The sequence below is a fragment of the Taudactylus pleione genome, unplaced genomic scaffold (genome assembly GCF_031769625.1).
Source record: "Taudactylus pleione unplaced genomic scaffold, aTauple2 ptg000015l, whole genome shotgun sequence".
Taxonomy (NCBI): Eukaryota; Metazoa; Chordata; class Amphibia; order Anura; family Myobatrachidae; genus Taudactylus; species Taudactylus pleione.
This window is the reverse complement of record NW_028284417.1, coordinates 7,169,310-7,181,838: the sequence shown is the minus strand read 5'-3', so window position 1 is coordinate 7,181,838 and position 12,529 is coordinate 7,169,310. Positions and strand designations below refer to the sequence as shown.

Genomic DNA, 12,529 nt, shown 5'->3' with positions numbered 1-12,529 from the left:
AAGTGCAATTCATAACTTAGGGCCTGATTCAGACCCGCTTGCGAGCGCATTGCGCTTGCAAGCGGGTCGATGTTTCAGTGTCTGTCTTGAAAAAGTCTCCAGCCAATAGAGACGAAACGCGTTGACGTCATTGCCTCCTGTCCTCCTGCTGCTTTCTCCCACACCTGTTATACGGAGAAACCCTTAGAGCTAACCAATCGTAGAGATACAGACAGCTGAAGCCGCAGCGCACAGAGCACTTGCCCTCAGCCCTCCACAGCGGCGAGACAAACTCTCTCATCCACTCCCCACAGAGAGAAAAGGATCTCTTATCGGACACGATACACAGCTCCTGTGCCAGCGGTCACAGAATCTCACAAGGCCATTCTTCATTCATCCTGAGTTTCAAACTACACACCTGGACACCAGAGCTTGCTTACCACATTGGGACGCCAGCGCAGCTCACTGTCATTTCATCTGACTCACAGGTACTTACTCTAAGTTAATATCTCCACTCAAAAACGGATGTTTGAATGCAGCAAAAGTTTAACAGCTAATTATTCCACACAAGGATATATTCAAGGAATAACTTGTTACAAATAACTGGAGTTGAACTTTTCCACATGTTACCAGTTTATATCTCCATCAGACTTTTATTTGCCAGAGTTCTATTTCAAACTGTCATTGTATGTCATATGTGTTTTATGTTTTTTATTTCCATGGTTAGATCGCTATGATCTTTCAGTATTTTATACATGCTATTATATATCAGTAAAGATTTATTCATCCAACTATTTACTTTGTACATTTGTACGCACAATCATTACATCAGTCAGCTGTGATCTTAGCGCAATGATTGTGTTGTTCGCTTGATATAATTACTTTTGGGAGCATACACAGAGATATGGTAATAACTTACCCTTGTTATCTCTATTTCTACGAAGTCCATAGGGTTCAACAGGATTGCTTGGGGTATAGGTGATGACATCAGGCATCGGGCACCATAGAGTTAAGTTTTCCAGTCTCCCAGGATGCACTAGTGTCCCCCTCCTATACCCCGCCCCCGAGCCAAGGCATCTCAGTTACGTACCAAGCCATAGGCCGGAGGAGAAGGAAGAGAGAGAAGAAAGATCTGGACACACACAAGAATCACATTCTCACCAGAGGGAGACAGAAAAAAAACGGTGACCAGAGTAAGCCCATCTGCAGCACAGGTGCGACAGGGCGGGAGTCCTGTGGAACCCTATGGATTTTGTAGAAATAGAGATAACAAAGGTAAGTTCTTACCATATCTCATATTTTCTAGATCAGGGTCCATAGGGTATCCACAGGATACCTTGGGGATGTCCCAAAGCAGTATCCTTTAAAGGTGGGGAAGCTCCTGTGCTGAAAGGAGAATCCGCCGCCCGAAGGAAGCATCCTGAGAGGCAAAGGTGTCAAACGCGTAATACCTCACAAAGATATGGACAGAGTACCACGTGGCAGCCTTGCAGATCTGGACTGCAGATGCACTACGTCGAGCTGCCCACGAAGGACCCACAGACCTAGTGGAATGTGCCCTCACAGAGGAAGGAACTGGAAGGCCTTCATGAAGATAAGCTTCTGAAATAGCCATACGAATCCAACCTGCCAAAGTTTGCTTTGAAGCAGGCCAACCCTTCTTACGGAAGCCATAGAGGACAAACAAGGCGTCCGACTTCCTAAAAGAAGAAGTGCGGTCAACATAAATCCTTAAGGCCCGCACAACATCCAAAGTGGCCTCACCCACTGAAAGATCAGGTGAGTTAAAAGTCGGCATAACGATTTCTTCGTTGATGTGGAAGCTTGAAACAACTTTCGGAAAGAATCCAGGATGAGTGCGCAGCACCGCCCTGTTCCTATGAAAAATCAGAAAAGGGGGTCTACAGGAGAGAGCCCCTAAGTCAGAAACACGTCTGGCGGAAGCAATGGCCAAAAGGAATATTGTTTTAGCTGTAAGCCATTTAAGGTCCACTGAGCCCAGTGGTTCAAACGGCGGTCCCTGGAGAGCTCTCAGGTCCACAGCCAAATCCCAAGGAGCCACCGGTGGAACAAAAGGTGGCTGAATGCGCAGAACACCTTGCATAAAGGTGTGCACATCAGGGAGCGCAGCAATCCTACGATAGAACCAGACTGACAGGGCAGACACCTGCACTTTCAGGGAAGCAAGGCGAAGCCCATGGTCTAGCCCCGTCTGTAGGAAAGCCAACACTCTAGACAGACGGAACTCCCGAGGGGCATAACCTCTCGGTCGACACCACTGGAAGAACGTATGCCACACACGATGGTATATCCTTGCAGAGGATGGCTTCCGAGCTCTTAGCATGGTTTGCACCACAGAGCTGGAAAACCCCCTGGACCTTAACATGGCCGTCTCAACAGCCACGCCGTCAAAGACAGCCGAGCCAGGTCCGGGTGAAGATAAGGACCCTGTGATAGCAGGTCCGGTCGTAGCGGCAACCGCAGAGGAATGTCCATGGACAGACTCTGAAGGTCCGAGAACCAGTGCCGCCTGGGCCACTCGGGAGCTATCAACAGGAGAGTACCCCCTTCCTGTTTGAATTTCCGGATCACCCGCAGAAGAAGGGAAAACGGAGGAAAGAGATAGGCAAACTGGAATGTCCACTGGACGGACAGAGCATCCACCAGAGACGCCTTTTCGTCTCTTGTTCGAGACGCGTACACCTCTAACTTGTTGTTGTGCCGTGACGCCATGAGGTCTATCTCTGCAAGACCCCACCTGTCCACCAGAAGTTGAAAGACGTTCCTGGTGCAAAGACCATTCTCCCGGATGTACGTCCTGCCGACTGAGAAAATCCGCTTCCCAGTTGAGGACTCCCGGGATGAATACTGCTGATATTGCCGGGAGATTGCGCTCTGCCCAGACCAGGATGCGGGACACCTCTGCGAGTGCCGCCCGACTTCGGGTTCCTCTTTGTTGATTTATGTAGGCCACGGTGGTGGCGTTGTCCGACTGGACCTGCACGGGGTGACCTTGGAGAACCCGATGTGCCTGCTGGAGAGCATTGAAAACCGCGCGGAGTTCCAAGATGTTTATTGGAAGCTCCTTTTCTGCCTGAGTCCACCTGCCCTGGAACAAGTGTGGACCCATGACAGCTCCCCAGCCCCGAATACTGGCGTCCATTGTTAACAGGACACAGTTCGCCACCCAAAATGGACCACCCTTGTTGAGGAGGGTCGTCTGCAACCACCAGGCTAGAGACAGGCGAACCTTCGGAGTGAGCACCATCGTCTGGGACTTGAGACTCTGAGGCAGTCCATTCCATTTGGACAGGATCAATTGCTGCAGAGGTCTGGAGTGAAACTGGGCATATTCCACCATGTCGAATACTGACACCATGGAGCCCAGCAACCTCATCGCCGAGTGCAGAGACCCCTGGGATGCCGCAGCGCTTGCCACTCAGCTGCGCCCCGCTGTCCCAGGGGGGTAGTGGAAACGCAGGTTAGTACCTGGCTCCACGCTGCAGCCACTCCCCAGGGAGCCCCCTGCCTGGGGACTGTGGACCATGTGCTCAGCAGGGACCCACCACGGGACCCCCACTGCTTACCTGCTCCCCTTGAATCCGGCCATGGTCCGAAGCATCTGGGGTCACCGCTAGCCGTGACCCCAGATACTTATCAGCATCCCAGGATCAGTACCGGCGTTCTGGTACCGGCGGGGTGTAGGGGAGATGGCATGGACGTCAGCAGTGACTGTCCATGCTGTACTCCCAGATGTGCAGCCACAGCTTCCTTGAAGAAACTTCAGGGGCTATTCTTAGCCCCCCTCTAAACAGGTGCTCCGATTCCGAGCTGGGCACCAACGAAGCTGAGATGCCTTGGCTCGGGGGCGGGGTATAGGAGGGGGACCCTAGTGCATCCTGGGAGGCTGGAAAACTTAACTCTATGGTGCCCGATGCCTGACGTCATCACCTATACCCCAAGGTATCCTGTGGATACCCTATGGACCCTGATGTAGAAACTCCCAACATTTGCTGCAGATCACGATTAACGACTCATTCAATTTACTATTAGCGCCAGGAGCATGGTAGATTTCTACCTATGTTTGTAATATCTGCTGCTATGTGAATGACCGCTTCACGACCAATCCCAGGCCTCATTTCGGCATGTACAAGTTGCATGGCTACCAGTGACCACATTTAACCTGCATGGACAGATTTTTGTTGCCTTGGATACTGGTGACACAACAGAAGGCCCGTCAGGAGAAGAAATGTGCTAATCCCTGCATGGCTGCTGTGTTTCCTAATAAGGTCGATGAGACCTCTCACTCAGACTCCCCCGTTTCCCCAACACATCTAGATCTGTCCACTATTACTTATGACATTATAGCTATTAGGGAAACCATGATCTCTCTGTAGGACTAAGCAGATACATTTGCCTGGGCTATCAAAGTCCAAATGCAGCAGGTAACACTATGTCTTATCCAATAAGTAAAGTGTGGGGGAAGTGTTTCAGTATGTACAGTAACTGATCATAAATGCCATACCGCTATTTGTGGTGATTTAGTCAATAAGAGAGCTCATTGCATTCATCCGCCACACTATACTACTGATAGTAGGCCGTGTGGTTATTTTTCATTGCCTTAATTATGAGGCGGCAATTTGGACTGCGTCCAGAAAAAACCTACAACATCCTCTGGAATTACATTAAAATATTCCTGTTTCAAGAATCCGAAGTGACTAGAGTGAGGAGGGAATTCTCACCTGTTTATGCTCAACATTTGTCGCAAATTTGCTCTCCTATACCTGGCAAGGCTCTGCACTGGCTGTTGGAAGTTACTCACTGCTATACCTTGCTCATCCTTATGAGTTTACTCCCCTTCTTACAACTGGAAGCCCGTGTTAATAATACACCGCAGAGGAATTTGTTTCTCTCCCCGGTTACAATTCTTTTTGTTCAGGTTTTCTATTGTTCTGTTTCTTATGTCTAATGTATATGTGCTTGGTTGCTGCTGTCCCTTGCTGGTGCTATCCTCATGGTCTGCGGTTCAGGTATTATGTTACTGCTATCATTTACTATTTTGATACTTACTCTGCGATCATATATAAGAGCCGCCTTCTGTCACTGTGTCTGCTTTACTATTTCTTTTCAAATATGTTATTCTTTGAATTGTAGAGTGGAGATTTTAATTTAGTCTCATCACCTTCTCTAGACAGGCAGCTAATTTGGTAGAACACCAACACCCAAATTCAGTATTCCTTGCCCATCAGCTTATAAATGGGACACATACCACTTGTTAGTGGATGAGTATACTTGTTAGTGGTCCACGGCTGTTTTTCAAAGCTTGATTATCTCCTTATTTTGAATCATGTACTTGCGAAAGATTGAGCTGATATGTATCTCCGAGCATGCATTGGTGTGGATATCTATAGCCTTATCTCCCAAAAAGGGACCTTATCTTCAATGTGATTCCCTTCATATCTTGCCAACTCTACTATGCAGGAAGCAACATGGCAAGAGTACAGACATGAATAATAATTTTGACTTAGAGCTAGATTTAGAGCTAATGGGGCTCTAGGCAAGATACCAGTTTTGGGGCCTCCCTCCCTCAAACAATCCATTGCACTATATTTTCATTTCTGATTCATGCCCCTGAATAAATGGTCCGCCACAGCCTTGAAACATTGGCTATGTATGTATAGTACATTTGATTTTTGCTAGCTTTTGCTGAGATATCCCAAGTTTGGCCCCATTGTTTGCCCCCTCTGTAGCTCTCACTGCCAGTACATTCCATATCAAATTGACTCACAGCCCTCTCACAGCACTCACTCACTCAGCACACTGACCTCCATCCTGCTTCACTCATGCCCCCCATAGTACACTGAGCCCCTCACAGCACACACACTAACCCAGTTACTGCCAACTTCACAGCACAACACCCCTCTTAGCACCCCTTTCACCCCACAGCACCATTCTTACCCCGCGGCACCCCACTGTCCCCTCACAGCACCCCTCTCTGCCCTCTCAGCACAGCACCCCTCTCCTCACAGTAAAGATGCCTTTCTCCTTTCAGCACCCCTCTTTCCTCACAGCACATACTCGTATCAACACAGACCCTTTCGCTGAAAGCATAGAACCCTCTTACCTCACAGAACAGAACCTCTCTCTGCACAGACACCACTCCCCTCTCAGCACAGACCCCCTCCCCTCACTGCACAGACCCCTTTGCCCTCTCAGCAGACCCATCTCCCCTCTCAGCACAGAACCCCTCTCCTCACAGCACAGACTCCTCTCCTCATAGACCCCCTCTCCTCACAGCATAGGCCCCTCCTTACAGCACAGACCCCCCACAACACAGACCTCCTTCCCCTCACAGCATAGATCCCCCCTGACAGCACACATATCTGTCCTATCAGCACAGACTCCCCTTCCATCACAGAACAGATCCCCTCTCATCACACAACAAATCCCCCTCTCTTCACAGCACAGAGCCCCTTACAGCACAGATCTCCCTGGCTTCTCAGCACAGACTTTCATGCCTTCTCAGCACAGACCCCCTCCCCTCACAGCATAGACACTTCTCTCCTCTCAGCACAGACCCCTCTGCCCTCTCACCATTGACCACCCTGACAGCACAGACTCTCTCTTTCCTCACATCATTGACCCCTCTCAGCACAGACCTCACAAAGTTCAGACCACTCTCCCCTTACAGCATAGGCCCCCCTACCATTACAGCACAGATCCCTCTCCCCTCCCCTCTCACAGCACAGCACATTTCTGCCCACCTCGCTAGCTCCAGCAAACTTACCTGCTGGGAACATTATTTGCGCGGTGGACCTTTCCTGCATGGCTCCTCGAGTGGCTCCACAGTCCAGTAAGTATAACTGCAGCATGAATTGATGACATCAAGCTGCCCTTACGGAGCAGTGCTCCTGAATGGGGGGAATTACTCAGATGGCCACATACCCTGCCTAATGGTAGAGCCAGCCGTGACCTGCAATTCTTACCCCTCAGCTAGCGATTACTGATGCTTACCAAAAATTCAAATATTCTCCAACAGCTGCACATAAGACATTATATTTGAATGATGTTATGCAATTGGGGAATACATTACCTATCTCAGAGACTATCATTTTCATAGGTTTTGGGAACAAAACAGGCCGCCACCTTTCAAATATTTTGCATAATGCCCGACTTTTTACGATGATTATATTCATGCGGAGGTCCGATGGTCATTGTAAACAGGGAAGAGGGTCAATATATTTTAGCAATTTTAAAATCTTTTTATGATTCTTTATATTCTCAGCGTGACATAAATTAGGTTAAAAAAACTGATTTTTGGGCCAAAATCTCTGACTGGCCACCATTCATCACTTCTCACTGCCCCTTTTATCATTGAAGTAGTTAAAGGGATTAAGGGCTTAATTCAGAGGCGGCCGTACGGTCTACGACCGCCTCGATGTTTGGCCAGTGCGCATGCGCACGAGGGAGCCGGCTCCCTCGTGCGCATGCGTGAGACCTGCTATGACCGACAGCGCCGGTCGTAGCGGCTCTCTTTCCAAAGGAGGCGAGCTGTCGTTTGGAAGGCGGGCCGGGGGGGTGGCAGCCCAAACGGAGGCGTTCCCATGGGAACGCTTACCGTTTGGGGGAGGCCCCACTGACATCACTAGTGATGTCACTGGAGAGCTTCCGGCACTGACAGAGCCAGAAGCTCTCCGGGGCTTACGACAAGTGAGACCCTACACTAGGGTCTCGTCGTAAGCCCCGATGGTCGCGATGGTCTCTGACCATCGCGACCATCACCCGAGCGGTCGTTAGAGCTGTGGGTGTAAACCCACAGCCTAACGACCGAAACAGAGGCGGCCGGTCAGGATGCAAGCGGCCGCCCAGTTTCTGAGCGACCGCTTGCATCCTGACCGGCCGCCTCTGTTTGATGGTTTCTGAGCGACCGCTTGCATCCTCCGACTGCCTCTGAATGAGGCCCTAAGGCTTTTAAAACCATCAAAGGCACACATTTTATAAAACTCTCATAAAATTTGTGATTCCCTCCAAAAATTTTATTTAATTCTATTATTAAACACGGTACAGTCCTGGCTTCCTTTAAATTATTATCATAACCCAGTTCTTCCAAAACTGGGTCATGATCCTGAACTACCAGGCTATTATAGGTCAATATCCCTTTGGAATACTGTTTATAAATTATTTACAAAGATTCTGACACTTAAGACTTAAGGTAATCCTCCCTTCAGTGGTCCCTTCCGACCAAACTGGTTTCATTTGGAGTAAACATTGGTTAATCTAAGGGAAGTGTTTTCTGTTATCCAAGCATTGAGGTCATCCGATAATCCTCCACGCCATCTTGTGACAGTTTCTAAGAAGGCTACAGATGAGTCCTCGTATACCTAGCCTCGATACACCAAGCAGGAAGAGACATCTGACGTGAAAGAACCGCGTCGAGGGGTCTAGCTTAGCAACTTTTTCATTAAATTTGAATCTTATTCACACTGCAGACACAGAAAAACACCACTCAAACTGTACCAGAGACATCGAGCAGCGACTCTAACCATACAGGAATTAGTTTTAAATATGTTCAAAGTCGCAGATAAACCACAGCAGAACTTGGTGTGTAAAAAAACAGCAGCCACTGCATCGTAGTACTTCATATACAGATTCAAACTCATTCACACACAGATGTACATGATGGGTATGGGATGCCGGTGTTCGGGATCCCGGCAATCAGAATCCCGATGCCAGCATCCTGAGAGGGTTAGAATACTGATACTTTGTCGGTCAGTATGGTAACCCTCCCCCTCTACCTAACCTAACCCTCCCACCCTGGAGCCTAACCCTAACCTCCCCCCTTAGTGCCTAAACCTACATCCCCCTTCCTGCACCCTAAACCTAACCCTCCCCCCTTAGTGCCTAATGGGGGGTATCCACTTAGCGATATACAAACGACAGCACGATTGCGACATTTTAACCGTGCTGTCGTTTGTATAGCTAGTGATGTGCCTAGACTGAACGTTCACTCGTTCAGTCTCGGCACATCCCTCATCTCCGCACGTGCAGAACCTGACGAGATCGTCAGGTTGACCTGCATGTACGGGCGATGTTGGAAGCGACCCGCGGGCACGCGCATCGCTTCCGTCCAAAACCTGCCCGATGCATGCGCGATTTGCAAGTGATTGCACGATAACGACATCGTTATCGTGCAAACGCTTGTTTAAATCGCTTAGTGGATACCCCCCATAAATAACCCTCCCTTAGTGCCTAACCCTAACCCTCCCTTAGTGCCTAACGCTATCTCTCCCCCTAACCTCAGTACTTACCTTCGGGATTCCGGCGGTTGGGATGCCAACAACAGGATTCTGACAGGTGTCGGGATTCCGGTACTGGCATTCTGACCGCTAGAATCCCCTCCATCTGTATTTTAACCGCATCCCCAGATGTACAAGTGTTGCTTACTAAATTAATCACTACAGTCTCGTTCAGTGGTTTTGTTGCATCATTTTGCGACGGCGCATATTTGAGCGAAAAAGACTCATAAAAACCACTTGGCACAAGCTGAGTCGCACTGGACCTGGCACACCTAGAAGAGCTGTTTGGTGAGACTGTGGCAATAGTACATGAGGACACATCTGCATTTTAAGTAATTGGATGTCAAAATCCCCACCAGTCTTGCATACTAGTAAAGGTTCCCTACTTCAATTACTTTATTTTAATAGAAGGGCTGCACATCCGATTATGGAAACTGGTGTTTTGCAATTTCACAACAAAATGTATACATTCAAATACTGCAACCCAGGATCATATCAACTATATATATGAAAGAAGAAGTTTGTCTGTTGGTGAATATCTTCCACAGCTCTCAAGGGAAAGCTGCCAAATCTTACATAGTTATTTAGCATCAAAAAAGTAAGCTATTAGTCCATAGAGCGACAATGCGACAAATCTTATATATAAAATTAATTGGTCTGTTTGTTTGCCTGTCTGGTTATGCATCCAGACACCCCTGCACCAATTGGAAAGAAACAAACGCGAGGTGGTCCACTTGGATCTTGGCCAGGGTTTAGGAGGCTTAGGGTCCTGGTCGGACCTCCCGTTGATGAACGCTGGGAAGAACTTCTACCCCGAGGAGCCTGTTCTGAGCCTTCCACAGGATGGACTTGGGCAAAAACTTCATAGAGTGGTAACATTGGATCCCAGAGGACACTAAGGTCCCGGTTGGACCTCTCATTGGTGTACGCTGGGCAGAACTTTGAACCTGATAGCCTGTTCTGGGCCTTCCACTGGATGGATTTGGATGAAAACTTCACAGAGGGGTGGCAATTGGTCTGGGATGCCTAACGGAGTGGTTGGGATCCCAGTCGGACCTCACAGCATAGTGCGCTGGGCAGAACTTTGACCCAGGTAGCCTGTTCGGACCCAGGCAGCCATTTCTGAGCCTTTTACTGGATGGATTTGGATGAAAACGTCACAGAGTGGTAACAATGGATCCCAGAAGACATACTAGTGGGTTGAGGTCCAGGTCGGACCGCCACTTGGTGCACACTGGGCAGAACTTTGACCCGGGGAGCCTGTTCTGGGCCTTCCACTGGATAGATTTGGATGTAAACATCACAGAGAGCTGGCAAGTGATCTGGGATGCCTAATGGAGTGGTCCTGGTCGGACCTCATGGCATAGTGCTGGGCAGAAGTTGACCCAGGAAGCCTGTTCTTGGCCTTCCACTGGACGGAATTGGAAGACATCACATAATAAAACTGAATAACTTGAAGGGTACTTAGGCGGTACAATAATGAGTGTCTGCAGGCAACAGTGAAGCATGGTGAAGGTTCCTTGCAAGTTTGGGGCTGCATTTTAGCAAATGGAGTTGGGGATTTGGTCAGGATTAATGGTGTCCTCAATGCTGAGAAATACAGGCAGGTACCTGTACTTATCCATCATGCAATACCATCAGGGAGGCATCTGATTGGCTCTAAATTTATTCTGCAGCAGGAAATCGACCCCGAGCATACAGCTAATGTCATTAGGAACTATCTTCAGTGTAAAGAAGAACAAGGAGTCCTGGAAGTGATGATATGGCGCCCACAGAGCCCTGATCTCAACATAATCGAGTTTGTCTGGGATTACATGAAGAGACAGATGGATATGAGCAAGCCTATATCCACAGAAGATCTGTGGTTAGTTCTCCAAGATGTTTGGAACAACCTCCCTGCCGAGTTCCTTCAAAAATTTTGTGCAAGTGTACCTAGAAGAATTGATGCTGTTTTGAAGGCAAGGGTGGTCACACCAAATATTGATTTGATTTAGATTTCTCTTCTGTTCATTCACTTTGCATTTTGTTAACTGAGAAAAATAAACTATTAACACTTCTATTTTTGAAAGTATTCTTATTGTGCATAATTTTTTCCACACCTGACTAAAACTTTTGCACAGTACTTGATAGACAGATATATATATTTATATATCTACAGTGTGTGTATATATATATATATATATATATATATATATATACACAGTACATATAAAATCCATATGTCCAGCACTCCAATAAGCTTGATACCTTGATCTGCTGCCCCCACAACATGGATGATCCTGCACTCAGATACATTAAATTATACTAGTTAGGTATACATTAGGCATATGCGCCGGCCCCCGTGTTTTGGATCCAGATTCACCGTCGTGTTTTGGTCTTGGTTTTGCAAAACCACCATCACGTGTAAAAAAAAATAGAAAAAACAGCTAAAATAATATCATTTTGGCCTGTAAGCACGGAATAAAAAAACCATAGTAAGGCTTTCAACTTCGAGTTCTAAACCGCGGGAAGATCCAAACGGGACTCAGGTTCAGCTTAGTACCCCAAAGTGATTATGAACTCGATTCGGTTCGACTCTAAACCCCTAAATTTGGTTGTTGTCGGTTCTCTGAGAATCGGTCCCGCACATCTCTAGTATATACTGTATATCGACATTTCAAATGTATTAACTGTTTTCAGGATATCCTGAAGACAAGTAATACGACTGAAACATCAACATATATACCTGACTAGCATCATTTAATGTATCTGACTGCCACACCTTTTGCTTGCTATATAGATTGCAATCTGTTCCCTGAAGACAGATTAAAATCCAACATGTTGGAATAGAGAACTGTCTTTTTCAAGTCCAGTTGAGAGACGCTTTTTTGCAATATATATATATATATATATATATATATATATATATATATATATATAAAAATCTCCAATAGATGGATGAGCAGTTAGGATCACTGTTACTGAGGGGGAGAAGGAAACAAGGGAGAAGAGCACTGGTGACATGAAGTGTGCTATGGATGAACAAGAGGGAGGAGAGCCCTGCATGTAAGATCTTACATACTAAGGGGAAGGGATGAACATTTGCAGGGAGAACTTGAAAAGATAAACGGTGGAGGATTGGAGAAGTATTCATTTAAGAGGGCTGGTACGCTTTAATGAAAATGTACTTTTAAAGGGCACATTTCAAACTGGGGAGGCTGACAGAGAGTCTGGCTGGGTAAGTGAGTGCTTTGAAGTGGCCTCTAGTGAAATCT

General features: G+C 47.4%; 1 protein-coding gene across 1 annotated transcript in view; it reads right to left on the bottom strand.

Moving 5' to 3' along the window:
- LOC148542096 (CD109 antigen-like) overlaps window positions 1-12,529 on the bottom strand; it is a 333,340-nt gene that overhangs the window by 23,171 nt on the left and 297,640 nt on the right. The window lies entirely within an intron of this gene.